At 44.0% G+C, this 25,218-nt stretch overlaps 1 protein-coding gene across 4 annotated transcripts in view; it reads right to left on the bottom strand.

The window, feature by feature from the left end:
• The window catches only part of SNX10 (sorting nexin 10), a 217,341-nt gene that overhangs the window by 116,355 nt on the left and 75,768 nt on the right, over positions 1-25,218 (bottom strand). The window contains exon 2 of one of the 4 annotated variants that reach the window (XM_069211417.1): positions 2,322-2,417. The exons of the other annotated variants lie outside the window; for them this stretch is intronic. The gene's annotated coding sequence lies outside the window, so the exon portion shown is untranslated. The remainder of the gene's footprint in view (positions 1-2,321; positions 2,418-25,218) is intronic. 4 annotated transcript variants of the gene reach the window in all.

Here is a 25,218-nt window from a genome sequence, read left to right as displayed (position 1 = left end):
TTGGTGGCCACTTCTGCATCCATCAAGAACATTAACATATTTTGTTTATGTAATTGAAAAAGAAAAATCTGTGAAAGCTACTGTCAAAAGGTGTCCAGTAGTGCTGCTGTCTTTGCGTTAGGAGAAAGGATGCTTACAAGGAGATGTTATAGAAAAAGAAACTTGTAAGAAGAAAACAGATGAGAGAAATAGTCTTTCTTGAGACGAAGGGGAAAGGGACAAACAAACCCAGGAGGCAGAGAAGTTAAGAGGATGAGGCTCGTAAGAAGAGGAAGGTGGGAAGTGGATGTTGTGCAGAATAAACTGATATATTGAAGAGAGGGAGAGACCAAAGCTGCAACCAAACATTAAAGTTACAAAAAAGATCATATTACAGGAAGGAAACTAAAAGACAAGGAGTGGGGAGAGGAGGCAAAAGAAGTAGGAAGACAAGCAGATGGAAAGGGAGACAAGTGTGGTAATAGGAACAGAAATTAATGGATAACAGGAGGGAGAGAATAAAAGAGGAAGGAAATAAAAACTGAACAAGTATTGGCAAAGCCAATAGGTCTATCCTATGAGAGAGCTATTGCCTTTGGCTATGTATTTTAGCTATGTTGAACACCACTTTGGCTGCTGTTAAGCATGACTAAAAGTTAGTGATGTGGAGTCAGGTGGGGTAGACTGGGGTAGAGTGAACTGGGATAGAATGGAGTAGCGTGAACTGGGGGGAGTTTGGGGTAAATTGGAGTGGGACAGAGTGGGGTACATTATGCTAGAGAGGAGCGAGATAAACTGGAGTGAAGTGGGGTAGATTGGAGTGGCTAGAGTGGGATAGATTGGAGCGGGATAGATTGGAATCTGGTATAGGGGAGTGGGGTGTGGGGCTCATTGGAGTGGGGTAGATTCAGAGGTGTGGAGTTTAATAAAGTATCTACTTGTCCATGGGACAAGTTGCTTCATAAATCTTCTCGTCCTGTAAACCTGTAAAAAGAATCTACTTGTCCTTTTGGTTCTGTGTAGCGCTGGGACAAATTATAGCAGCAATCTCATTATGTAAGAGCTCTGACAACAGCATTTCAGATTATGCCAGGGTAAATACTATACAAGGGCTTTAATACTAGCAATTTCATTATTTTGCCACCTTTCTTCAGATCTACATCCTGGGGCTGGAGGTAGCAGTAAGCAGTATTTCAAAGGTTGGAAGGCTCTTTTGAGTCTGTGCAAACCTACTAACTTGCATGTTTGGAAATTTGTGCCTGACAAGTGCAGAAGTAAAGCTTCTTCCAAGGCTGGATGGGGTGGGGGGCGGTGGTTGGGGAGAAAGTGAACTTGTAAACACTCAATTGATTTTCACATGAGTAAAATTACACATGCATATTTGCTTGTGCTAAAATACAGTCCACAAATACTTTCTAGTAGTACAATTTTCTGGTCTACTTCTGTAAACTCATGTGAGTTCATGAAATACGTTAATTTGCACTAATGCAAAGAAATACCATGGGTGCACTTTTGTGACTAAGATTGCAACCCCTAATTATTCCTGGCATTAACCAAGACATTTTGTTTTTAATACAATTCTGTCTCTCTCTCTCTAGCCTTCTATTGACTGGTTTCAATGTGATAGTAATCAGCTCATTCAAAAGGAGCATATTGGCACACAAAGTAATTATGTTCAGTGCCAGGAACTACTGTGTTAAAGTGTGTTTTTGAGACCAAAAAATACTTTTGCTTTTTGCCAATATTTGTTACAGTGGTGAGGGTTGGGCAGCTCACATAACAATAATGTTTTTGCAAAAGCAATGTCAAAACAAGACAAGCATTGACAAAACCAAAAAACAGACCACCAATGTCAGACAGATTAGCTTAGCCAATGCTTGTTGATTTCCATGTTTCCCATAATCTATGTGAAATTGGGTACACTGATTGCATTGAGTATTTTGGGGAAATACTAGCATGCATCAATACATTTGACTAAATGATGCTTCAAAGAAATGGTACCTATAATTTCAGTCGTTTAGCCAAACATTGTTTTCCTAGTTGCATTTTTGTGAACATTTTATTTTGAAAGCAAAGAATCATCAATCTTCCCTTCCAAGCTTCTGCAAATATTTGCATATAATCAGACAGCATTCTGGGAAATTTATACATAGCATCTTATTGTTAAACTTTGAAAACTTGTATACACTTTTTTTTTGTTTGTTTTTTACTGGAGCCACAGTCAATAGTGCAGTCCTAACTTACAGCATTTATTTACAGCTCCCATACTGATAATAAATCATTTTTTATTAATGAACCATATATACAAGTTCAAACAGCTTAAACATGGACACAAATATTACCTCAATTGCAGACAATTTCCTTCCGTGCTCCTTATTGTGGTACTGTAAACTGGCAGCCAAAGGGTTTTTGCTGCACGAGGGTATGGCCTACTTGTCCTAAGAAGAAAGTAAACATGAAATCTTGTTGTCCTTGACCTTAAACAACATGTTCTGGGTGTCAGGCTATAGGAATTTCACACCCTTTAGATTGCACTGCAGTAGTTCAGGGTGGACTGAGGTAGACTGGGGTTATGTAGGGTAAACTGGAGTGGGGTGTGGTAGATTAGGGGGAAATGGGGTAGACTGGAGTGGGGTAGAGTTGTGTGGGGTACACTGAAATAGATTAGGGTGAGTGGAATGGAGGAGATTTCAGTGGAGTAGACTGGAGCAGAGTGTGATAGATTAAAGTAGATTGGAGTGGAGTCAAATGGGTACATAATATAACATAACGTGTATTTGTAAAGCGCACGTAACCAGTAGGCATCTTGGCACTGAATAACAGATGTTTACTGTTACCCAACTCAATGGTACTCATTATATCGACCTCAGAACTTAGATGAAAGGCTGAGTGGACCCGCCGGGATTTGAACCTGTGACTATGAGGTCAAACACAGTTCCTATAGTGCACGCATTAGTCCACTAAGGCACTAGACCCAGATAGCCACCAGACAGGGAGATACATTGGAGAGGAGTAGCTGGTAGTAGATTGTAGTGAAGTGAGAGGAATAGATTAGAGTTTGATTGAGGTATATTGGAGCAGAGTGGGGTAGACTGGGTTGGGGTAGAGGGGAGTAGCTTAGACTGGAGTGGAGTGGGGTGGACTGGGGTCGAGTAGGGTAAGTATTTTTTTTTATTTTTTATTTATAAGAGTTTTCTATAGCGCTAGCAAGACCGAGAGGGTAACAGAGCGCTTTACAGCAGAACAGGAAATAAACATAAGAATAAACATAAGAGACACACAAGTCAAGAGTCATTTTGTACAATGGTGGTGCAAGTGGGTTGTCAAGAATAGAAGGGTGGCAGTTCGGGGAAGGTGGGGTGGAGAGGGAGAGACCCTTATTAATGAGAGGGGTGGTTTAGGAGGAATTCTTTCAGTAGTTTCTTAAAGGTCAGGTGGGAGGTGTTAGATCTGATGTGGATGGGTAAGGAGTTCCATATTCTCGGAGCGTTGTTAGAGAAGGAGCATGATCGAGTTTTTTGCTTGTTGGGTTTCGGAAGGAGGAGGAGGAGAGAGCTTGTGCTTCTCAGAGATCTAGTTTGACTAGCTTGTTAGCGAGGTATTCAGGTTTCCCAGTGTGAAGGGCTTTGTGTGTCAGGCAGGCAGTGCGGAACAGGCAGCGGGCCTCAATCGAGAGCCATTTCAGGTTCTTCAGGGCTGGGGAGATGTGGTCAAATTTATTAGTTCCTGACACTAGTCTAGCTGCTGCATGAAGAGTGGATCTCATAGGGGCGAGTCGGGATTTGGCCGTGCCAGTGAGGATAGAGATCCCATAGTCTAGTCTCGAGAGTGCCAGTGCTTGAGTGGCCTGTTTGAGGTCATCGTGGGGTATGAAGGATTTGATTTTGTGAAGAAGTTTAAGGCTGCGGAAGGCATTATTAGCGTTTGACTTAATATGGTCCTGCAAGGTCAGGTTGAAGTCCAGAGAGATTCCCAGGGATTTGACCGTGGTAGATGGGGAGAGAGTACATTTGAGGGCGTCAATAGATTTTAGCCATTCTTGCAGTTGAGGAAGCTGGTTAGATTTCGAGAGGAGGAGTATTTCCGTCTTGTCATGATTGAGTTTGAGGTGGTTATGTGAGAGCCAGCAAAGGGCTTCTTTAAGGGTATTGTTCAGGTGGTGGATGTCATCTAAGGAAGATAGTTCAATATAGAGTTGCATGTCATCAGCATAGAGGTGGAAGGGGATATGAGCTCGGGTGAGGATAGTGGTAAGAGGGTCCATGTAGATGTTGAAGAGGGTTGGAGAGAGGACAGAACCCTGGGGGACTCCTCTGGTGATGGGGGAGGTGGGCGAGGTCGAGTTTAGAAGTTTTACTAGTTGTGTACGGTTTTGTAGGAAGGAGGAAAACCAGCGGAGGACAGTGCCTTCAATGCCTAATCTCTTTTGGAGGGAGTCGAGAAGGAGTTTATGGTCGACAGTGTCAAAGGCTGCTGTAAGGTCAAGGAGAATGAGTAGGCAGGGTCTGTCAGAGTCAAGAGAGATGAGGAGGTCATCTACAATGTTGAGGATGGCGGATTCAGTGCTGCAGCCTTTCCTGAATCCAGATTGAAGAGGGTTTAGGAGGCTGTTGGAGTCAATATGTTGGGTTAATTGTTGGAGAGCACATTTTTCGAGAATTTTGGCCAGGAAGGGAAGGTTGGAGACAGGTCTGAAGTTGTGGAGGTTGTTCGGGTCTGCTCCTGGTTTCTTAAAAATTGGCGTGATTTGGCCTAGTTTTAGGCAGTCAGGGAACACGCCAGTCTGAAGGGAGCTATTGATGATCATTGTCCAAGTAGGGGAGAGGGACTGGTGGAGTTTTTTTTGCCAAGGAGGAAGGGAGGGGGTCAACTAGGTGGGAGGAGGTTTTGGAGGAGGACATGAGTTTGGAGATGTCCGATACCAGGAGGGGTTGGAAAGAACTCCAGTTGGCAGGGGCCGGCCGAAGCATCTGGGTGGGGAGAGTGATTTTGGTTAGGGGGGAAGAGTTGTCGGAGAGGTATAGAGTGGGGGTAAGATTGACAGTGGATGGGAGGGGGGGGCACAATGTTGAGGGGAGAGTCCCTTGCTAAAGAACGTTCAATCTCAGTGATTTTATCGTTGAAGAAGTTGGCAAAGTTAACGCAGGTGGCCTCAGTGGCAGGTAAGGGGTTGGGAGTGGGTTTGGTCGTTTGTTGTTTAATGATGTTAAAGAGCTCTTTCGGGCGGTTTTTGGCTCGGTCAAGGGTATTCTGGAAGAAGGATCTTTTTTCATTATATATGTGTTTTTTGTACCTTCTCCGTGCACTTCTGAGCTGATCTAAGTGGGTGGAGGAGGGGGCAGATCTCCAAAGTCTTTCCATGGCTCTCAGTTGTCTTCTCTCAGAGTTGAGGTCGTTGTTGAACCAAGCTCTAGATGGGATGTTTCGCAGTTTTTTCAGTTTTAAAGGGGCAAGCTGATCCAATATGGTAGTTATAGTTGAGTTGTAGTGGGTGGTTAAGTCTGTCGTGGAGAGGATGGTCGAGGGGGTGGGGGGGGGGGGGGGGGAGAAGAGAGGTGATTTTTTCTTCAAAGGTAGATAAGGGGATTTGGCTGACATTTCTTTTCCAACTAAAGGATTTTTGGGGATGGGGAGTGGATTGGGGGATAAAGTTGAGATGGAAAAGGATGATATGATGATCTGACCGGTCGACAGGAAGGATGTCAACGACCTTGAGGGACTCTTTATGTGCTATGATCACATCTAGTATAGCACCTTTGCTGTGGGTTTGGCCCTTGCAGTGTTGAGAAAGGTTGTTGCTGTGAAGGAGGTCATGAAGGGATTGAATGAGTGCATTGTTCTCATCATTCCAGCGAAGGTTGAGATCGCCCAAGATGATGAAGTTGGGGTCAGAAAGGGAGCAGTGAGTTATTAGGTCAGCTAGGTGATCCGCAAAAGGTTGGGTATTACCCGGGGGGTGGTAGAGAAGGTGAAAGGACACCTTAGAGTTGGCGCTGGTCTTCAAGGAGGCGTTCAAGTGTTCACAGGAATTGAAAATGAGAGCTTCTTTGAAATCAATTTCTATGGTATTTTTGTGGATGATGGCAATACCTCCCCCCCGTCGATTCTTTCTCTCTTTGTTGTAGATAGAGTAGCCGGGAGGGACCAGGGTGTCCAAGATTGGTTGAGAGAGTTCGGTTAGCCAGGTCTCTGTGATGAAGGCAATGTCAATGTTATGACTGAGGATAGCGTCAGCGAGATCCGTAGCGTGTTTGACTGCTGATCTACAGTTTATGAGCATGCAGTTGGTGCGAGGATGGATCTTAGGCTCAGGATTGGAAGGGAGAGGGGGGATATTAACAAGTTGGGCAGGGGGTCTGGGAGAGGGAGGTTGTATACGTTGTCTCCTGAAACCGATGATGACTGGTATGTTAGAGGAGGGGTGGGGAGGGGGGATTATAGGAGAGAGCAAGGATAGTGGCTTCCTTATGGGATAGAGGAGGGCTGGTTCTTCTAGGTCTCAGGGTGTTACGAGGAAGGGGTATAGAGGGCCAGTGGATGCTCTGGGAAGAGTTGTTGGCCGACAGAAGCGTGAGTGTCTGGGTCGGCACTGGGGGAGACAGTGAGACGAGGCTTCTCGCTAGTTTGTTAATGCCTTGAATGATGAGTTTTAGTTGGGATTCAAGGTTGGAGAGCCGTGAATTAATATTAGTGGAGGGAGAGAAATTAGGGGTGAAGGAGTGGGAGGAAAAATTCTTCTTAGGAAGGGGCTGGGGGGATCGATTGCGATGGGCTATAGGATCATTGGGCAGAAGGTTAAGGGAGGCTGTCGAGAGGTGGGAGGGGTTAGAGTCAGAGTACGGGTTAGGGGAGAAAGGGGGGGCAGGCTTGGTAAGAAAGTCACTACAGGTCAACAAGTTGGGTCTACAGGAGATCTGGGGGAGAGGGGGGGAATGAGGGGCGATGGAGGGGGGGGAGTCGAAGGGGGGTTCGGGGAGAGGAGGGGTGATGTGGGGGAGGATCAGGGGAGTAGAGGAGGAGGAGACAGAGAGGGCATAGTGACTGGGGGTATTGAGGTTGCGGGAGTAAGAGGCATGATTAAGGTGAGAGGGGAAAATGGGGATGGATGGGACAGACAGGATGGGGTTGTCGGCACTGGGAGCCGGGGGGGGCAGGGGGTGATGGTAGGGAGAATAATGGGGGTGGGGAGGGGTGTCACTGGGCTGGGGGTGGATTGGGGGGGAGGGAGTGTGGACTTAAGGGCAGGGAATAAGGATTCAAAGGCACAGAGGTTGGAGACATTAGCTTGAATCAGGATGGTTCCATTTCTGAAGATGGAAATGATGACATTTCCCTGGAAAGCCGGAGAACTGGAGATAGAGAGTTTGCAACTGTAAGGGATATTAGTAGTCTTAAAGGGGTGGAGGTGAGTAGTGAGGAGGGTGTTCCATTTAGTCAGGCGTCTAGTGAAGAAGATGAGATCAGTCTTTTTCGGGCCATTATGAGCAGTGAAATAGGTGTCCACAAGAAGAAGCTCCGGATGTTGCCTGGAAAGTTTGCGTTTGAAGTTTTTCAGCGCAGAGGGGGAGAGGTGATTAGGGGGAGAAATGGAGAAGGAGTTGGGCCCATGGGGTTTGAGGAAGGGGGAAAAGGGAGAGGAGGTGTATCCTGTAGGGGGCGACATCAGGAGGACGAGGACAACAGGAGGACTACCCCTGGTTAGGGGTCTTCAGCGTGTAGTGTAGTGGAGCACAGGGGTATGGAGTGGTGTAGAGTTGCATGACGTTGTAGAGTGTCTTAGAATGAAGGGGTGTAGAGTGAAGTCAAAAGTTGTGTAGTGTCATAGAATGCAGTGGTTTGGTAGAGTGGAACTGCACAGAATGGAGTAGAGTGTTGTATAGTGGAGAGGTGTAATGTATAGTGTAGTAGAGTGGAGTGGTGTTAGGGTGGAATATGCATGGTGTGGTAGCGCAGTGCAATTAAAGATAACGCATTTCCAACTGGAATGACCACTACAATGCACAGACATGCATTTTTACTGCACACAAATGATAATGTGGTAAAATTACATCTTGTAATGTATTGATGTGCTTTGATCATATTTAAATATCTGTTCCACAACGCTTCAGATTTACAAAAAAAAAATGTTCTTTATTTCTAATTTCCTAATTCTGATGATAACCTGAAATACCAGCACAGTGCATTTTGTGGTGTGCTAGGAAAATAACATCCTACAGCCTTTCGTCTCATATGGGTACTTAGCAAGAGTGATTTTCACACACATTTTCTCACTTTGAAGTCAGCAAAGGAAAAGTAAACACCAAGCACCCTTGGAAGACAGAGCATGATATCTGACCTCTGTCTCTGAATGCAAGTCGAATGTGACAAGATAAGAACAACAATAAAAAAAGGCCTGTTTACAGAAAGCGAGTACTCAAAAGGATACAGTAAAATGAAGAATGCTCAAAGGAGGGACGAACTAAAGCTGGCCAGCCTAAAAATAAAATAAAAAAACAAATAGCAAATAGCAAGCAAATGTGAGTTACAAACTGCAATGCCAATAGTAAGCAATGGGTGAAATGTATTCTCTGGGAAGCTTTCAGAATGTCCACAAGAAGTTGTAAGCAAAACCAGAGAGCTGTTGGGTCTGGTAGGCTTCGACCTCAAAAGAAGGAAAATTGAGAGAGGAAGAGGCAAAGGGATAATAAGGAATACACAAGTGGGAGAACTTGACGTGAGAAGATAGTTTGAGGGGGGGAGGAGGTGGCAGGTGAGAGTTTGTCAATGTGACGATGGTGGGTGGGAGCCATATAAAGTCCAGGGCATTCATCAGGGAGGGTCCGTATGCACACTGCTTGCACACAAAAATTTTATTTAAGCATGTAAAGGCAGTAATACTTGCCAGTTTAGTGGTACCCAGGTAGTGGGTATTATCAAAGCCCCACAGGAAGCAAAGTGAGTATGGTCCTGTCATCAAACTTCAGTCAAGGGTCCTTACCGTCCTACCTACTGCGGTCCACTCGTACCCCATTTGTGCTACCAGTATGGGGCAGAAACATGTTGGCAGTGTAAGGGTCATGGGACCTGACCTTTAGGAGTCTTGTGGAGGAGCCACTAGTTAATTTTCTTCACCGCAGGGATACTATTGCAACGGAAATGCTACCAAGGGATACTTCTAATTTTAATACTTTGTACTCAAATCTGAGGATTTCCCATTAACAGACAACTCAAAACTAGGTGGTAGGCCTGCTCACAGTCAGAGACAAAAAAAGGCCCTGTCGCACAGGCTCTGATTATCCTATTGAGACTACTGGATTTGGGCAGCAGAATCACTTGCACTGTGGGGACTGAGTCTAAACCCACTACAGGTGACACTTGTCGGCCTAATACGGGTTTTTCTCCCGCTAACTGGCAGTGCCTCATCTCCATCCAAGAGCAGGGATGATTGGGCAGCCGAGCGCATGACACAATTGACTCCTCAGGGAAATCGTGGTCACTCAGATCGCATCCATTTCTCTCAGTTACATTAGTCTCACATATACAAAGACAATCAGAGGCAGAATAAAATTCAATAAGGTTTTATTGAAGCAACTGCATCTTAGCCAATAAAGCATGTACTGCAATAACTAGGACAATGAAGCATGACAGGATTAAAATTGTGACAAGGAGGGTAAAGCATAACAATAACGCTACCATATTGTCACTAGAATTATTAAAATAATTCCTACCTAGGCTATGTAAGAGCACAGCATGTTAAGCTCTAGTTCTGCCCTTCAGGTTCCTCTGGGAAGACATCATCCCTCATACCCGAGCAAGAGGCCTGTAGTCTAAATAGGCAGCTGAAGCGAAGCATTCAGCAATAAGCATACAGTCGTGGTCATCTGGCTGGAATCTCCCTCTAATGTACATGGGTCAAAGGTGTGTTTTTATAATAAAACAGCTAATGTTCCAAGAAAGGATCCTTACGTAAGAGTGTGTATGTTTCTATGAACACTATAGACAAAGCATTACCATGTTTGCCAGCAACCTATCTTACTGAAGCCTTGAGAAAAGCGCAGCGTGAAAGAAACGTCTTGTTTAAGAACGCAGTGCTGGCCCAGGCAAAGAACAGCTGGATAGAGAAAATAAAACAAGACCGCAAATGTGGCTATTGTTAAAATAATAAACAAAGTTGAATAAAATATGTCTAGGTTAAAGTGCACAGCGGCAGGCCTAGTTTGCTAAAATAACATGTATGGAGCTATAACTAAAATGGCTACACAACAGCTTTCACTTCCTTGTCTCACTTCTGGAAGGATGAGGCACTCAATGGCCTTGCCATTCAAAAACTCACTGAAAGTTTAAGGGGAATGGTTCACTTCTGCAAAGGTGGAGGACTTCCAAAGCAGGGAGTCACTGACTGCCGCTGAGTATGTTTATTTTGAACAGGTTGTCACTGATCATCAATCCTGGTGTAAAATCCTTGGTCAGCACAGGGCCCAGAATTACACAGTGGAAAAACCTTTCGGTAACAAAGGTGCCAGGTGGCCCATGCCCAGTAAGGACAAAGACAGTAAGTGACCTTAAAACTTCAGGAGCACAGCAGACAGTTTCGACTTTGTAACATTTTACTCAAATTGGGCCTTTTCTGATGTTTATCTCAGTACATGAAAACTGCTTTCCTGAACTCACCATAAAGTGTCACTCAAAGTGTCACGCAAAAAGCAGTGTGATGTCACTCATGAATGCACTAAAACCTGCAAATGTCACACATAAGCAAACGGAAAAAGTGGCATCTATGGAAGTTCATGCTACATAAAACTGCAACAAAACCACAATGATTATAATATGACTGATATGACAGCTGTGGTGCAGGTGGTCTTTTAATCTGGCATAAAACTGTAAGGTCAGCTGTGCTAACACCTGTGTGTGTAAGGCTGCGACAAAGCCGTAGTAGAGGCCGCCTGTAAAGCTATACAGTTAACAATGGCATATGCTGTTCGTGAGGTTGTCATTTTGCTGTTGCTCACTTGCATTTGGAAGCTGTAATTAGGATGTGAATTGCTTTCACACAATAAAAACTTAAAAGTAACAAACATCGTAATTTTGACAGCCTTACTACAACTCCAGGGCAGGAATTCTACAACTACAGCGCACAACTGAAAATAAAATAGGTGTACAGCTAACAAGCAGCACAGACACAGGAAATGCACATACTTTGAAAGAGTCATCAAGACATCAACAGTCAACTAATCTCTTTAACCCCACACTACCACAGACCTTCAGGGAAATGTAATTCTTTTGCTATTAGAGGAAAGTAAATGGCTTTTTCCTACACATATGAGGATCACTATGAACTGGTATAGACTGTAATCAATGATAAAGCGAACATTCACATAAAAAATTCCCATAAAATGTCGCAGTATAAAAGAGGTGCTGATAAAGCCTATAAGGAATGCGGAGGAGAAGGTTAACGTACCTGGAACTGGAGGGGAAAAGTATTTAAAGGAACCATGGATAAGTAATGCAGCTTACAGAGCAGCCCCTGTCCTGCTCCAAAGGTCATGGGTATTTTATTTGTTTACAACTTTAACAAGAGGAGAAATCTATGTAAACTCGTCTGGACTGTACCATTTTATCACAACAACTATCACATAATGATCAAGCATTAATGACCAAATTAGCCAGGAAATCTAAACACTCCACAAATAAACTGAAGTAATACTAAATTAAATGTCCAGGTACTTTGAACAGTACAAACCGCAATTTGGTGTACCAGACAGAAGAGCGTATCAGCATCCCCATGATTCAACAACACGCTTGGGTGTTCTTGGAATGTACCAGCCTATTTACAACGACCTTCCCTTTGTGAAGGTTCAGAGTTCAAAACTAGCAGCAGCCCATCTGAGGCCCACGTTGTGAACCTTTCTTTGCATCTGCAAGGAGGTCAGAGTGCGTTTTAATTTTTTTTTAATTTTCTGAGGTTCAGAAACTTTGAAAAACAACAGGGTGAGCGATTTACTTCAAAGCTACCGTGACTGTGCCTCAGTGCCTACCGTCTAATGCTCCTTTGATCGGGAGTGCATTTCCCCGACTAACTGCACTATACTACTTCCTTTGTGGCACTACTCTTAATTGATATAATCTACATTTCTACCTGCATAGAAGCAGGCCCACTACGTAGTCTGTCTATCACAATAATAGAGGGATATGGAAATCCAAGGACCTTCATTTTGGTATGTCGATACAGAAATCCCCTGCAGGTATTTGCCATATTAAAACCCTTACAAGATGACTGTGTGCCATACTCCTCATTTAACATAGTGTGACACGTCGCATCACAGTGAAAACATAAAAAAGGACAGTATCCCTTTAAGAACAGGAGTACGCTTAGTCACTTCAAGTAATAATTTACTATAACATGGCTGTACTTTCTATCCAGCCACCCCCACAAAGCGGTACTTCTAATTGCAGAAAACAAACCCTAACCGCTCCTACAACAGACCCCCTTTTATTCATGAGTTGAAAACGTAACAAATCTACTGTAGAAGATGGAGTCACTCACACAATCTTTGAAACCTACCTAAAAACAGAGCTGCCATGAGCCTTGAGGAGCTCAGAAGGCCGGGGCGGGATAAGGTAGAGACAGAAATATGCCCAACAGGTATAGAATAAGCACTGTAAATAGGGGAGTTGTTTTAAAGCATGCACCGAGAACTAAAACATCTCAAGTATGGAAGATTTGAACTGAATTTCTGATCCGAAACTTCTAAAGTACCTACTGTGATCCCAGACAAATTTATGCTCATGCATTAGTTTCTTGACCAGACAAAACTAGAAGCACATAAATAATGGCTGAATATCTACATTAAATGCTTCATGAAAGCCCATCGTGTTTTTTTAGGGTCTAATGGATCATACAGTTATGACTATTGCTTATTTCTCTACGTTCCAATAATTATTTCTTGAAAATATGTTCTACATTCATTGTGAGTGCTGTCAATATGCTTGAAGTTTTCATTCTCATTCATTTCGTTAGCTATTTTAATATAACTAAATAGAGAACGTACGGCTAAAAGGGAAATCATTCTACTGAGTTTTATCGTGCATTACACCACAAATAACAATATTTTCTCATAATGGGTTTTGATTGTCAGTACAAAAACAGCATTTTCGGTCCTACTGAGGTGAGAGGAACATATTGGCTCCAGGGTAAGCTGTTGTCAGTTTATCAAAGCTTAAGTTTGAGAACATACTGGCTGTTGTAAATCTCAGGGTCAGTTGACCAATTTATTTATGGATTGTAAGTGGTACCCTCAGTATGAACCGTATTTAGATCTTATACCTGATTTACTGGGGAAGGGCCTTTATGCACGCTTTCGCTTTGGGAGCCTCCTGTTGCTGTCCCTTTCGAAAAGCTGGGGATCTACTTTAATTCCCGACCTTTGTCCAGTCTGTTATGGTAGCCCAGAAACTGTAGAAGATTTTATGTTCTTCTGTCCTGCATATTCCTTGCCACGGTTAAAATGGATTCGTGTAATCTGCTGAGATTTGGGACTGAGCCAGTGTTGTACAGCTATAAGAATTTTGAAAAGTGATACCTCCAACTTTTTAATTCTCGCAGTTAGCAAGTTTCTTATGGCCGCTTGGCATATGCAAAGTTGCTTTTTAAATAATCCTTTATGAATTAATATTAGGTTTATAAGTATTTTGAAGTAATGAAGCTCAAGATTGTATTTTATTAGTTTTATGTTTTAAAATTCTGTATAAGTTTAAATCTCGAATTAATTGTATTTGATGGTTATGATGACCGAATAAAGCTTGTTGTAAGTATGTGCTAGCTGCTCATTAATATAAACTCGCCTTGCAGGCAACTCTCTGTTGCTTCAGCTCGCTATTCAGGCATACAACTAATGCTGTACAACCTCCACAATGGAACATCTTTTCATTTTTATTATTAGCCAGAATTGAATCCAAAGGGGATTCAATGAATGTATAATGGCATCTATGCCTATGTTTACAGTTAGCTCATTCCTAATCACTACATTTGTTTCAGCATCTGTTTTTATAATATGATATATATATATATATATATATATATATGTATATATATATATATATTATGCATTGGATTGGGTTCAAATAAAGCCTTAAAAATAATGTCAGGTAAAGGCTCTATTACACAGGGAAATAAGGAAGAGAATATTTAGGAGCCGATTCAGCCCCTGTGCATGTGGTGGTTAATAATTAAAAGGATTTTGTTGCAAGACAAGTCATTTTAAAAAGATTAATCACTCATTGCATGGCGTTACATAAGGGATATTAATTATAAACAAAGCAATTCTCTTAGGCTATGCTTGTTAGAATAAAAACTGAGAATGTTTTAAAAACACAAGTCCAGATCAACTACTTTAGGAAGCTAGAAGTTAATAGATATTTCCGAAATCAACAAGCTTCTGATTCAAATTAAAACCATAAAACTTCGAAAAGATATTTAAAAGTTTTATCATGAAACTGTGTACCATATACCTAACACAAATATATTACACATACTCCCAAACTACAACAAAGAGTAAACTGGTCCTCTGAAAACTAGTTGAATGAGTGGTCCAGTGCAGATTCATCCAGAAATACAAGAGAAAGAGGCAGAGGGAGACAACCCCACTACCGTGGTTCAAGCCACATCATCCATCACATAAGTACTATTGGCCCACCTCCCCTAGCTGTCCCCTAGCCGTCCCATTCATCCTACTTGTCTCTTTCCACTTGGACCATAGTCTTTTTTTTTTTTTACGCTGAGGTGTTTGGAGTTGAAAGAAGGGAGATGAGAAGGTGTACTGGAAAGGCAACAGTGGAATGTCTTTGAGAAGCAAGACAAAAGAAATCAACTAAAGATGAGAATAACAACAATTTAACACTCAATTTAACCCCTTATAGACGGACATCTGACCAAGAACAAGTTTTAATTATGGGTCCAGCATATGTTCCAACTACAGTAAGGGAGAGATACAAATTAAGATACAAACTTGCAGATTTTTTTTTTATTAGAAAAAAAAAAAAAAAAAACATGTGAAGGTTTCCTTTATATACACACCAAGAATCTCACTAGACCGTAGTACCACAGGTCTAAAGAGAAATTCTTTCTTGTTGACCACGATACCTCCGGTGGTGATCTGCTTTGAGCAACTCATCATAAAAGACACTGGAAATTCAGAGACCAATGCTATAAGACATCATACTCTGTTTAAAAAAAAAAAAAAAAAATAGCAACAGGTCCTAAATGCACTAAACCTAAATGAACAATTGGTGATAAACCCAGCAGCTAAAACCAGAAGATAAAGGGGGAACTAATGTTCCACAGGGGAAGAAGCATACAATACAGAATGTCTTAAATTAGTATCTTAAAGATTGAATGACCAACAGTTGAACAGTGACCCTACACAAGACTAATGATTCGGAGCAGAGGTGGCAATGAGTCACAAATGAAATACACTATTTTTACAAAATACTTATAACAGATAAGCAACAATGTCCGCCCCCTGATCACTCTATAACTCTATGGTGTCCAGAATAGGTTCAGCGTTAGGACCTTTATCCATCTTCTTCGAATCGGGTCTAGGCCCTTTAGTCAAACAAATTCAACCTTCTGTATAAAAGACACAAAACACTAAATGTATTGAAATACCTTCAACCTGACCCAGAAACAGAACTAATGCTGGGCCTTGATGTGCAATAACTATACATTAATGTTCCAGAAGAAGAGAGCATAAGAGCCATTGAAAGTCTATTGAAAAACTCCACCTAGACACATAAAACTGCAAGAACTTTCATCATGCACATAGCAGAATTAGCACTTAAAAAAACGAATATAAAGGTAAAATATTTCATTAACACAGGACATCATTGGGCGGCATATTTTAACTCACCCTGGCATGTCTCTATTTTCATCAATTTGAAGTAGAATCAATTTGGGCTAACAACTCATTTCAAAGACATATCCAATCATGGTGTCGGTATAGTAATGAGGTCTCTGTGATTCGAAATAACCACTGTGATCTGGCACCTGAATTTGTAAACTACCTTAATTCTCCTAACCAGGATCTGAAATTCACTCACATGATGAGTAATGGAGAATGGCCCTTTCTTGATCTTACAAAACAGGCAAAATAAGGCTTTGTGAATATTAAAATATTTAAGAAAAAACACTGACAGGCAATCTATTACAATTTGAAGGTGCCCACCCACACACATTGAGGGAAAACTTACCTGGTGAACAGTTTAAGAATAGGGCGTAATTAAACTAAAACTCAAGATTTCGAAACAGAGGTTGAACCCCTTACAAACAACTTGATTGACAGTATCCGTAAAGACTCACTGAAAAAGCTAAAAATAATGATAGGGATTCTTTTCATGAGTAAGACAACTAGTCTGTCATGACAAGCTGTAACATGTCCAATGAGATCTAAAAAGTAGTTAAACAGTGGCATAAAATCCACTTTCTATCGAATTAACACTAGATAAGTCTATATTCCTTTTCAAGTGGAACAGAAATTAAAAAAGACATCGTGGGTCATACTAGACCATGGAAACTACACTAAACGGGAGAAAACCTCTATTGGGCCTTCTGCCGCCCAAGGGACATCAGCTCTTTGCCACTGTTCGGTATGTAGGTTCACTGACACCACACAAAACACAGAATTAAGCCTCACTACTCTATGGATCCGTGTCCGTGTGGCCTCAAATATATTGTCTTGACTTTAAACAAAATCTGTGTCTGTATTAGCGAACACCATAGTAACATTGGGTGTCACTGTAATAGCGAAAAATAAGACTTGCCATTTTATTGATCACGCACACTCCGGAGACGATTTAGAATGAGTGATTATAGAAAAGTTGCATAGAAACAAACATGCACACTAATGGGACTAAACAATAACACCACGTGGAATCAACTCCATGCCATCAACCAATAAAAGATACAGCATTGCTCTTAATGATAAGGGCCACATTTCGCACAGAGATCACTTGCAGATCTGTTAAACACATATTTCACATTTACTTTTAAAAGGCTGCCTTTGTATAGATAGCTTCAGTATAGATGCTATTGTAGGTTTGTTATACTTAAAATCTCTCACCTTTTCTGTGCAATATTTTTACTTAAAATCGCACTAGAGGATAATAAACTGTCCCACAATTATCAGCGCAGGTATACATAATTTTTTTTGTGTCTTTTGTACTTGTTTAAAAAATAAGTCAATATCCAGTTGTACGCATAACATCGCAAATGTGATGAAAGGCGTAAGCGGAAGGGTAGGCACCGTCACGGGTAAATTAATACAAGAGCGCAGTGAATGTGCTCCGACGTGTGACTGGCACCACAACACCTAAAGACACAAATGCGTGACAGCATACACATAGGCGCTGACACGACATGAGGGGCATGCCAAAGCTTATCAGGCAGCTGGATGCATTATACAGAGACTGGTACAGTAGACAGGACGATTATACAGATCTACTATGACATGGAACCTTTAAAGACATAAACAAGAGTGTAAGGATTGCACTGGGGCATTTTCGCAGCAGATCAAAATATAGTTTTTGAATTACTGCAAATGTGTTTTACTTTCTAGTGATTGATTACATTAGTATGTCTCCCTCCTCACCCTCCCTCCCCCCTCATACTCCTAGGATGCTTGGGAAGATCAGGCTCAGGGTGAGAGCCACACGAATACAAGACTGTTGCGTCTCAACTAACAGTGTGAGGGTTCAGACCCCGGGATATCAGGAGAAAAATAATGCATCCCTCCCTCCCCCAAGTTGGGCCCAACAGCTGCTTGTCCCATACCCTCTCAAATGGGTTCCAACACCAGTCCATCAGGTTTTACCCAACTGCATGGTACTAGCGTGATATTACTGCATGGTGACGGTAAAAAGCACATATTATTTCGATGTTACCCAAGTACTGCGAGACAGCAGAACTACAAGAACTTTCTCAGTCATAGTCTCTACACGCCATCTAGCAAGCTATCTTTAATAACAAGCTCAAACTTCTTCTCTTCAAAAGACACCTCCAGGCAGATTTTTGATTTAATCCATTTATCAGATTCTACTCCTCCCTACACTCCTTTCTGCCCCTAATGCTGCCCCCCCACTCCTGTTGACTCCTGCCCCCACTTCTTCCTAAAGCAGTCATCATCCTGACCACCAACTGCAGAATCTTCCTCTGTTAGCTATCGGACTCAGATCGTCTCAAAGCCCTTATAAAACCCATGCTGCATAAAGATGCACAAATATTTGTATCCTTCAATCTTGCTCAATCTTCCTTCCAATAATTAAGTTTGCTGGATTTATGTTTTCATTTATTTCCTTTATGATGATTTTACTTCACATTGTAATATGTATTATTCAACATAACTTGTATATTTATTTTATTACCCAAGGGATTGCCTTACTCACCTAGTAATTTTGTTTTCTTGTTAGTAAAGAAAATGTTACTTACCAGGTAAGCATCTATTTGTGGCATGTAGTGCTATAGATTCACCTGCTTAGCATAATTTAGCCATCTAGTGTTGAACTTGGACGTGGGCAAGTTGTTTTTCTTCTAAGAAAGTCTTTCCAGTCACAAGGTATGGGAATGCCTCCTCTTGCCTGTAATGCACATGGTTATCGGCTCCATTGTTAGATTGTTTTCTTGTAAGATGGGTGTGGAGCAGAATGTAGTTTAGTGAGATGTTAATGATTAAAATTATCTGTAACCAGCACAGGTGTCCGCGGAGGAGTGTGGGCTCATGTGAATCTATAGCACTACATATCACAAACAGATGCTTACTGGGTAAGTAGAAATGTCCATTCGAAGCATGCGTGGATGTACATTGTAAAGCAGTTTTCCTCCATAAGCAGTGGCTAACCTGTGGGGGAGTAACAGCTGTCTGAAATAATGTACGCAGAACTGATTGGCCCACATTGGCTTGTTGGTGAGCCAGCACACTTTGTAAATGTAATCGGTGTAGACCTTGTTGCTTTCAATATGTCAGCTTTAGGTACATTACCTAGAAAGGCCACTGAAACTTCTTTTCTACGAGTGGAGTGCACTCTAGGAGAGATAGGTAACGTTCTTTTAGCTTTAGCATAACACGTAGGATACATTTAAACACCTATGGTGTTGGCACCTTGTACCAGGTCCAGGCAACCCTTATTAGTGAGTGTTTCAGTGTCTAGGAAGCCAGGGCTCTCTAGTGGTAGCTGTGGTGAGCAACCAATACTTATCTAAGCGGAGTGTGAAGCACTTGCAATACCACAGTAGTCACACAGTAACTTTTCACACATGAAAGGAACCACACAGTGTTGCAAATATAAAGGTATTTATTACAGGAACAGTGAACTAGCATATTATAGGTAATCCCTCCTTTCTGCAGGTAAGTACACGCAAAATATGCACAGGTTAATACTAGGAATTAGCATAAAAACATTAGAAATAGCAAGAAATAGCAAGGGCCCCATGGGGGAGTGGGGTGTAGGAAAGTACCATCTTCCTTGGCATGTTACCCCCATTTTTCACATGTATGTCAGGATGTTTTTGCCTGTCTCACTGGGATCCTGCTGGTCAGGACCCCAGTGCTCATAATTTATGGCCTAATGTGTATGCCAGTGTAGGGCCTAACTGTGTCACTGAGGCTCTGCTAACCAGAACCTCAGTGCTTATGCTCCCTCTGCTTTTAAATTGGTCACTGTAGGCCAGTGACTTCATTTGCCAATTTCAATTGGCATACAGGACCCCCCTTATAAGTCCCTAGTATATGGTACGTAGGTACCCAGGGCATCGGGGTTCTAGGAGATCCATATGGGCTGCAGCATTTCTTTTGCCACCCATAGGGAGCTCAGACAAACCTTTTCACAGGACTGCCACTGCAGCCTGTATGAAATAGTGCACACACTATTTCACAGCCATTTTCACTGCACGTAAGTAACTTATAAGTCACCTATATGTCTAACCTTCACTTTCTGAAGGTTAGGTGCAAAGTTACTATGTGTGAGGGCACCCTTGCACTAGCAAAGGTGCCCCCACATAGTTCAGGGCCATTTCCCCGGACTTTGTAAGGGCGGGGACGCCATTACATACGTGCATTACATATAGGTCAATACCTATAGGTAGCTTTACAATGGTAACTCAGAATATGGTCATGTAACATGTCTAAGATCATGGAATTGTCCCCTCATTCCAAATGTGGTATTGGAGAGCCAATTCCATGCATCCTGGGGGCTCCACCATGGACACCCAGTACTGCCAAACCAGCTCTCTGAGGCTTGCACTGCAGCTACAGCTGCTGCCACCTCACAGACAGGGTTCTGCCCTCCTGGGTGGGCTCTGGGCAGCCCAGTCCCAGGAAGGCAGAACAAAGCATTTCCTCTGAGAACAGGGTGTTACACCCTCTTCCTTTGGAAATAGGTGTGATAGGCTGGGGAGGGGTAGCCTCCCCCAGCCTCTGGAAATGCTTTGAAGGGCACAGATGGTGTCCTCCTTGCATAAACCAGTCTACACCGGTTCAGGGGCCCCTTCTCCCCTGCTCTGGCACGAAACTGGACAAAGGAAAGTGGAGTGACCTCTCCCCTGTCCATCACCACCCCAAGGGTGGTGCCCAGAGCTCCTCCAGTGTGCCCCAGACTTCAGCCATCTTGCTTTGCAAGGTGTGGGGGCACTCTGGAGGGCTCTGAGTGGCCAGTGCCAGCAGGTGACGTCAGAGACCCCTCCTGATAGGTCCATACCTAATAAGGTAGCCAATCCCCTCTCAGGTCTATTTAGGGTCTCTCCTGTGGGTTCTCTTCAGATACTGCTTGCATGTTTCCTTCAGGAATCCTCCGCAACAACTTCAGACTCTTATGACCTCGAATCAACCGCAGCCTGCTCCAAGAAACGCTGTAACTGCAACAAAGTGTCTACAAGACACACTTTTCTTCAGCAACCTCAGCTCCAAGTCAGCAACTGCAACAGTTTCCACGGTGTGCATGCTCTGGGGGCTCCCTGTCTTCATCCTGCACCAGAAGGACCGAAGAAATCTCCCGTGGAGTGACGGAGTCACTCCCCTGCACCGAGCAGGCACCTTCCAAGGCGACGACCGGTACTCTGGGACTCCTCTCACAGGGACGAGCATGCTCCTAAGGACACAGATGGTGGACATCAACGACATTGATTGTCTTGAGGTCCTGCTGATGCAATTTGGAGGAGGTAAGACCTTGCCTTCCCCGAGAGCAACGGTACCCCTGTTTACTGCGTCTTCTTTGCCCCCTGAGGCCTCTGTGCACTCTCTGCAAAATCCTTCGTGCACAGCCTGGCCCAGGTCCCCAGCACTCCATCCTGCTCCATCCGCCATCGCTGAGTTGTTCTCCGGCGGCATGGGACCTTCTTTTGTTGTGCTGCATCAACCGCGTTTTGCAGCTCCTTCGAACCCGGGATCCTGCAGCTCCTGGGGGTGCTGACTGGCATCCTGAGGACTCTCTAAAGTTCTGAGAGTCCCTCTTCCTCCTCACACAGAGTTGAGGCCCCCAGGCCTCTCCTGGGTCCATCCAGCGCCATTTTGACACAAAACACACTTTTGTTGTAGCCAAGGCTTGTTGGCGCCTTCCAACACAAAATCTCATCTGCAATGATCTTCACGCCGTGGGGCATCTTTTGCATCACACAGGAACCCGCTGGCATCTTCCTAGGGTGCATTTCTGCAGTCTTCGATTAACCAGGGACCCTTTTGCACCCTCTTCTGGGTCGGCAGGGGCTCCTGTTCTTCCCGGAACTTCTTTCGACTTCTGGACTTGGTCCCCTTCCTTTGCAGGTCTTCAGGTCCAATAACCCAGCAGTTGCTTTTTGCAGACTTGGTTGGCTGCAGCAAAATCCCAAAATGAGGTGTAGTGTGTCCTAAGGAAACTTGCAGTACTTTACTCCTGCTTTTCTGGGCTCTGGGGTGGGGTAATTTACTTACCTTTACTGTATTCTTACCCTCCCAGCGATTCTGCACACACTATACTTGTCTAGGGGGGAATTTGTGATTCACATTCCACTTTCTTAGTAAGTAAGTACCTGATTTCTCCTATTGCATTCTATAGGATTTCCTACTGTTTGCATTGTTCTATGAGTATTTACCCGTCTAATTTTGGTGTCTAGTGTATATATTGTGTATAATACTTACCTCCAGAAGGAGTATTGTCTCGAAGATATTTTTGGTACTGTGTCACCCAAATACATACCTTTATTTTTGGTAAAACTGAGTATTTTGTCTTTACTTGTGTATATGTACTGTGTAACTATAGGTGGTACTGCATGAGCTTTGCATGTCTCCTAATTCAGCCTAAGCTGCTCTGCTATACCTACCTCTATCAGCCAAAGCTGCTAGAACACTACTACATTCACTAACAAGGGGTAACTGGACCTGGTGTAAGTACCCAAGGTACCCACTACAAACCAGGCCAGCCTCCTACAGGGGGGCAAAACCATAAACTAAAATAGTGGAAAGCAAGAACGGGTCCCCCACCAGAGGACATGGAGTAGTTATCCAAGGGCTGGGAGAGTAGAAACCCAAGAGGTGAATATCTAGAAGACCCCCAGCGACCAGGAGAGCAGACATAAGTTACCTGGTCATCCCATCGGCTAACATGGGAACTTGGAATTGGAACAATAAAAGAACAGGACCAGACCTGTGGAACCCAATGTTGGATTCCAGATGAAGAGGACCTGTAAAAGAAGGGGACAGAGCCCAGTCCACACAGGAGTGTCCAGGCGGGCAGAAGGCAATGCCCACCCTCCTGTGGGTGAAGATCTGAGTCGACAGTGGTGGATGAAGTCCATCTGCGGAGTCCAGGAGCTGCAGAGGAGTCCCTGAAGTCACCTAGTAGCTGTCCCTCAATGGTAGCTGGATTGCAGACGGGTCAGTGGTCAGGAGGACCGCCAACAAGCACAAGCAAATACAACTGGAGCAGTTACAGATCTGCCGAGCTGAAGAGGACAAGCAAGGTCCTAGGGCTTGACCCTTGGAGAGGAGTCTGGGCTGACTGGAGAGGCAGCAAAAGCAGTCAGAGCCCCCACGAGCAACCCATTAGCAGCAGGCACAGTAGGTCGCAGTGAGGCCCAGGCAGCTCACTTGAAGAGTCCCACGTAGCCGGAGCAGCAGAGAGGAGACGTCCTTGTAGAGGTAGAGTGCTGGGGCTACTTGGAGCCTGAAGACCCCTCAGAGCAGGAGTCAACAAGCCTTGGTTGCAGCAACAGTTGTGGTAAACTGGGATTCCATCCTGGAGGAAGAGGGAAGTGCTCACAGTCTCCCAAGTTGGAGAGAAGGCAGAGAGGACCCAGAGGACCCCTCAGGACCACCACCTGTTTTGGAGAACTTTCACAGGTCCAGAGGACAGCAGATCTTAGCAGTCGGGCATCGTTGTCTTAGGTGCCTTCAGATGCATGGGAGTAACTCCTTTCACTCCAAGGGAGGTTGCTTCTTGCTTCTTTGGTGCAGCTGGAGTCTTGCCGGCCACAGAGGATGCACGGCTGTGGAAATGTTGCAAAGTGCTATCAGGCACAGCGGAAACAATGTTGCAAGGACAGGTTGTCTCGGTGTTGTAGTCTTGTTTGGTTCTTGTGGAGCCCAGCAGCAGATCCACTGGCCAGGAGCAGAAGAAGTTGTTGCAGAGGAGTCCTGGTGGAGTCTTGCACGCTGAATCTGTGGACCCCACCCACAAGGGAGCCCTAAATAGCCCAAAAAGGGTCTTGGTCACTTTGCAAGGTGGCCACCTGTCAGAGGGGGGCGCTTACGTCATCTGCCTAACCTGACCACTTAGATGCTCCCAGGGACCTCTGCCCATCTTGGTTTCAAGATAGCAGAATCAAGTGGCCACCTGGAGGAGCTCTGGGCACCACCCCTGGGGTGGTGTTGGACAGGGAAGTGGTCACTCCCTTTCCTTTGTGTAGTTTCACGCCGGAAGAGAGAAAAGGGGTCACTGGACTGGTGCAAACCAGATTATGGATGGAGGGCCCCAAATGTGCCCTTCAAAGCAAGCCAGAGACATAGGGAGGCTACCCCTCTCCAGCCTTGTAACACCTATTACAAGGGAGAGGAGGTTCCACCCCTCTCCTACAGGAAATCCTTTGTTCTGCCTTCACCTGCTTGAGCTGGTCAAGCACCAGGAGGGCAGAATCCTATCTGCGGGGCTGCAGCAGCGTGGACTGCTTGCAGACCTTGGAAGACTGCTAGGACAATACTTGGGGGTCGTCTAAGGAGCCCCCAGTGTGCATAGAATCATGTCACCAATATTGGGATCAGTACTGGGGTATGATACCAAACACGCCTAGGTTCAGAGTTACCTTTATATAGCTAGACTATAGGTAGTGACCTATGGCCAGTACATAGCTAAAATGGCTTCTCCACACTTACGAAGTCCAGTGAATCGGAACTGGAGTTAGTAAGGGCACATCTGCCTTGTAGGAGTGCCCACACACAGGGACCTGCACCCTCACCTTAGGGCTGGAAAGGCCTACGATAGGGGTGACTTTCAGTGACCTGGTGTAGTGACCAGTAGTGAAAGGGTGCATGCACCTTTTCATGCAGGCTGCAAATGGCAGACCTGCAGACGCAGTTTGCATGGGTTCTCATAGGTGGCATAATACATGCTACATGCCATGAGGGACCCCTGGTGTACCAATGCCCTGGGTACCCAAGTACCATATACTAGGGACTTAGAGGTACACCAGTATGCCAACTGTGGGGTCTTAAAGGTACTAAGCCAATCAAATTTAGAGGGGAGAGCACAATCACTGAGGTCCTGGTTAGCAGCATCCCAGTGAAAAACATGCTAAGCACACGGACAACAGGCAAAAAAGGAATTTCCTGCAATAATCCAAAGTGCAATGGCTGATTTAGAAATTGCCCTTCCTTTGTGAGGTTCTGAAAAGGCAACAAAGAGTTGTTGTGTTTTTCCAAATGATTTGGTTCTATCAATATGATACATAAAGGCTTGTTTTACATCTAAGGTATGTAGAGCCCTTTCCGCAACTGAGTCAGATTGGGGAAAAAACTTGGTAATTCAATAGACTGATTAGGTTAGAACTGAAACTCCACCATCGGAAGGCATTTAGGATTGTTAAACAGTACTGGTGTATTTCTATGTAGTTGAAACAAGGGTACTTCTAAAAGTTAATGCTTGGAGCTCACTAACACATCTGAGAAGTCATAGTAACTGGGAAAGATACTTTCCAGGGTAAAAACTGAAAGAAGGTAGGGGTGGAGGTGTTCGAATGGAGGGCCCATC

Source organism: Pleurodeles waltl, chromosome 10 (genome assembly GCF_031143425.1).
Source record: "Pleurodeles waltl isolate 20211129_DDA chromosome 10, aPleWal1.hap1.20221129, whole genome shotgun sequence".
Lineage (NCBI taxonomy): Eukaryota > Metazoa > Chordata > Amphibia > Caudata > Salamandridae > Pleurodeles > Pleurodeles waltl.
The sequence above is the reverse complement of the archived record's forward strand: the minus strand, read 5'-3'. Positions and strand labels throughout refer to the sequence as shown.